Source organism: Martes martes, assembly GCF_963455335.1.
Source record: "Martes martes genome assembly, chromosome: 1".
NCBI lineage: Eukaryota > Metazoa > Chordata > Mammalia > Carnivora > Mustelidae > Martes > Martes martes.
The window spans coordinates 216,216,078-216,221,013 of NC_137888.1; positions in this window are offsets into that span (position 1 = coordinate 216,216,078).

A 4,936-nucleotide genomic window follows, 5' to 3' on the forward strand; every position below is an offset into this window, starting at 1 on the left:
GCCTGACATTCTCTCCCTGCCTCTGGCCCGCCCCTAACTCATCAGCACACGCTCTCACTCTGTAACATAAATAAATCTTTAAAAAAATCACACAGAAGAGCGAGCCACCAACCTAGAAAATGCGCCCTTTAAAACTGAAAGACAAATGAACTCAAACAGCAAGACGGGACCAAAACTGTCAATTATGTTGAACACACACAGATCTCTACACTCCAGTTAAAAGAGAAACACTGGCAGACTGGGTACGGAACCGAAACTAAGCTAGTTCCCGATGACAAGAGTCTCACTTAAATTACAAAGAAACAGAAAAGCTGAAGATAAACAGTAGTAAGTTTCACGACCAGACCCCGACCTTACCAGAAAGACGGCAAAGGCCCGAGGGCAGCAAGGGGCCCCGGAAGCGAAGCCCATCTCGCAGCCACGGAGGGGTCCGTGCGACAGGGAGCAGCAGCGGCTGTGGGTGTGCGCACCGGGGCGCGCGTTCAAAATAAACGCGGAGACGCAGAGTCAGCAGAACGGAATGGGGAGGCTCTAACCCGAGCTGGAAACGAACACCAACACGCGAAACGAACAAACGAACACCAGCTCTCCGCGAGCGGGACTGCACCCGGTCGGCACCGAGGGACGCTGCCCTCCCACGGCAGGGCAGTCAGACTGGAAACCAATCCAGGGGGATCAAAGCATGTTTACATAAACACAGGCTAAAAAGCCATACGGAAGTGAGAGAATATTTTGAACTGAATGACACTCTGATCATACTACACCAAAATTGTAAGATCCCGTCAAAGCGGAATTGGGGAAATTCATATTTTATGCACAAGTAGAAAAACCAAAGGTCTAAGTTTTCATCTTAAGAAACTAGAAAGCGAGCAGCAAATTTGATCCCCAAAGTGGGAAACAATATCCTGAGACCAAAATTGAAGCAGAAAACAAATGAAATACAAACAAAACTCTCAGCTGGTTTCTTGCTGGAATCCTAGCAAAAACCACAAACTTCTTTTTTTTTTTTTAAACACAAAAATCCAAGAGCAATGTCCAGACTGAAAAGGAGACAGCACCACACACCCTACAGATCGCGAGGACACAGCACGAGGGGTTTTCTGGTTGGGGACAGACTATCTGCACGCCCACGTTCAGTGCGGCCTCACTGGCGACACGGAAACGAAGTGTTACGAGTGAAAAGAAAACGTGGTGTGCCGCGCGCAGTATCCGCCTCTTTTCCTTTCAAAGGGAAAGTTCTGCCCTTTGCAGCAACGCGTGACATCCTGTGCGCAGAGGCTGCACACGGTCTTACATGTGGCATCTGCACTACAGCCGCTCCCGTGGGATCAGAGAGTACACTGGTGGCCAGGGCTGGGCGCACTGGGCAGATGCTGGTTGGCGCGCATCTTAGAAGATACGCACATTCTCGGGGTGCGCTGTGCAGCCCAGTGACGGCAGCGCAGGCCGGTAGAGCTACTACAAAGGGCCCCATGTCCTCGCCATGCACACGCCGTCAACTCTGGGAGCTGAGGGGTGTGTTAGTCACCCTGGCCCGGGGTAGGGGGCGCGCATCAACGTCCTCCCGTCCGCACGCCATCGGGCCACGGCAGACAGCCTAAAGTTAAAGTTGAAAGAAAACCTATCAAAGGGACATGGATGCCAAGGAACCCAGAGGGACTGGGTTTCAGGAAGAGCCACTGCCCGGCAGGCAGAGGCCAGCAAGGGGTCCCCCGGAAGCATGTGCCGAGCTGGGCACGCCATGGGCAGGGCACACTCTGCCCGACAGAAGCCGGCTGCACCAACCGGAACCTGGAGGAGCTTGGAAAATGGCAGGTTTCCTCCCACGGGATTGTGCTTAGTGCTGGGCGGCTGGGGCAGGCTGGGCGGGGGTGGAAACCTGTGGTCTCTCCGTGCCTGGAAAGCGGAGTCCCGCGGGAACTCGGGGCTGGCAATAAAAACAAGCTCAAGGGGCGCCTGGGGGGCTCCGTGGGTTAAAGCCTCTGCTTTCGGCTCGGGTCATGGTCCCAGGGTTCTGGGATCGAGCCCCGCGTCGGGCGCTCTGCTCAGCGGGGAGCCTGCTTCCCTCTCTCTCTGCCTGCCTCTCTGCCTACCTGTGATCTCTGTCTGTCAAATAAATAAATAAGAAATCTTTAAAAAAAAAAAGAAAAAAAAGTTTAAGACGTGTGAACTGGAGGTGAGCCAAAGCCCGAGTGGAAGTGCAGCCTGAGGAGCCCGACCGAGGCCTCATCCGGGCTGGCGGCCTGGGAAGGAGCGTCCTCTGGCTCCGCAGCGTTCAAGCACAGTGTTTGCGACGGCAAAATGATTCTGAAACGTGAAGGAGGAAAATGAAATCTATAATCAAGGGGGGAAAAACACTACAGCCTCTAGAAGCAGAGCTACAGGGGCCCCAGATGTTGAAACTAGAGGTCAGGGGCACCGGGGTGGCTCAGTGGGTTAAGCCTCTGCCTTCCTCTCAGATCATGATCTCAGGGTCCTGGGATCGAGCCCCACATCGGGCTCTCTGCTCGGCGGGGAGCCTGCTTCCCCGTCTCTCTCTGCCTGCCTCTCTGCCTACTTGTGATCTCTGTCAAATAAATAAATAAAATCTTAAAAAAATATATATATATATATATTGGGGCGCCTGGGTGGCTCAGTCGGTTGGGCGTCTGCCTTCAGCTTGGGTCATTCGTGATCCCAGGGTCCTGGGATGGAGCCCCGCGTCGGGCGCTCTGCTCGGCGGGGAGCCCGCTTCTCCCTCTGCCCGCTGCTCTGCCTGCTCTGCTCTGTCATATAAACAAAATCGTAAAACAGAACAATTAATAAATTGCATAGCTTAAGAGCACACAAAGCACAACAAAAAATCAGGACTAGTAAATCCAAAGACACGTCAAAAATTACCCAAACTGGAAGCACAAAACAGGAGGAGGAGAAAACCATGAAACAAAACCCCGCAGAATATGAGAGCCCCTCTGGGGCCAGGTAAGATGGTCCGACACAAAGAGAACTGGAAACCTGGGGGCGGGGAACCGGGAAGACGCGCTTGCCGAGCTAACAGCAGGAAACCGGGCAGAGCTGACGCGAGACACCGACCCCCAGATCTAAGGAGCCGGCGAGCCCCGCAGGGCGAAGACAGAGACAACCACGCGCCCCCGCCACACGGCTCACACGCGGTGTCACGGGCGGCCAGACAGAAAGGTCCAGGACTTGGAAGGGAGCAATTTTGACTCACATCGGAATCAGCCGAATGACATCTGTAAAATGCTGCAGAGCTAAAACCCAAAAACGCCCCCACAAAAAACTGAACCCACCTGCCCACCTGAAACCCCATTCCCAACAGCCATCGCTAATGCAGGCAACGCGTTCTCAGGCGGACACGTGTTGAGACTTTGTTGCAAAAACCCACACTCCCGACACCTTTAAAGGCAGGCCCCCAGGCTGGAGGGAGGGGCCGAGCTCGGACCCCCCGGCCAGCGGTGGCGGCAGCGCGCGCACAGGGAACACACGGGACACACACACGTAAACGTGTACTCACAATCACACAACGCAAATATACCAGGGACCAGAACACGATGACTCCGCTCAGAAATAAACGGCAGATGCGGCACCGAAGCGGGGTGGGCGGGAACGGGCCCCACCGCGCGGCCGGCAGCGCCCGCTCCGGATCCGGGGCCACAGGCTCTGACCCCACCGCCCAGGGCGCCGGCGGCGACCGCTCTGGGGCTGGGTGTCCGGCTGCGCGACCTGCCTTCTCCCTCCGGTGTCCGTGCCCCCCACGCTCACCGCCCTCCATCCTCCCCGCGGGCCTGCACAGGGCGCAGCGCTGGACGTGGGCTCTGCGAGCCCCGCCACGAAGCACGGCCGGCGGCTCGCGGACCCTCTGCTCACGCGTCGTACGAAGTCGCTTCCCGCCCGCAGGTCGCCGGAACCGGCGGCGCCGCTGAACAGTCGCTTGGCCAGGAGATGCCGTGTCGGGGGCTGTTCTCTGCGCCCCCGAGGCGCCCATTCAGGGTGCGGGGTCGGCGTTGTCCCTCCTCCCGGAATGTTCCTTCAGCGGCTCTCCCGGCGCGCCCGCCCCTGCGCTCCCTCTGTCCCCGCGGACGCCGGGCCCTGCGGACGCCTCCTCGTTCCTCGAGTTCTCTTCCCCCTCCGTTTCCTTCTGAATTCAAGCTGTTTCCGCTTCTGGTTCTGTCCATTTCTGTCTTTTGTTTTTCCATTTCTGACCCAAGATGACTTTTCGCAGAAGTCTTTGAATGAGGTCGGGAGTGTCTCGCCATCTTCACCGGCATCGAAGTCACCTGTCCAGAGAGGCTGGGAGTCCCCTGGTCGAGCTCCCTGGTCTGCAGTGGACAGGGTCGCGTTCTGGTTTTGCTAAGAATTCACTCCCTTTGCTTTCGGCCACGTCAGTCCAAGACCCCTCACAAGGGCATTAGCCCAGCAGGAGGAGACCCCCCCACAACATGACCTCACCGACCCTCACCACGTCCAAAGATCCGTCCCTAACACCGTCCCATGCCGTGGCGGGTGTCAACATGATGAGCGCTGGGAGAACACGGGCAGCCCGGCAGCCACCGAGACCTTTTTCCCTCCGTGCTGCATTTGAGGCACCGCGTGAGGCTGTCCAGGGGCCCCCCACTTTGTCAGGCACAAGGGGACCCAGTGCGGCTGCCCCACCCCCGCCACTTCTCCCGGAAGCAGCCACTTTGCCAGGGTTTCTAACGTGTTTGTGTGAAGCCAGGCCCAGAGAGACCCGACCCGTATCTGTCCTCCACGCTCGTCCTGACGAGGGCAACAGCGGCGTCCCCAGCCCCCAAACGCAGCCTCGCTCTGACATCTGCTCTGACGTCTTCGGCTCACGAGCCGGGGGTCACGCCCCGGGCCTACCCCTCCTAGGGACGGGCGCACCTGTGCTGCCCCAGCCAAGCCTCTCGGAAGCACCGGACACCACACTCAGGAC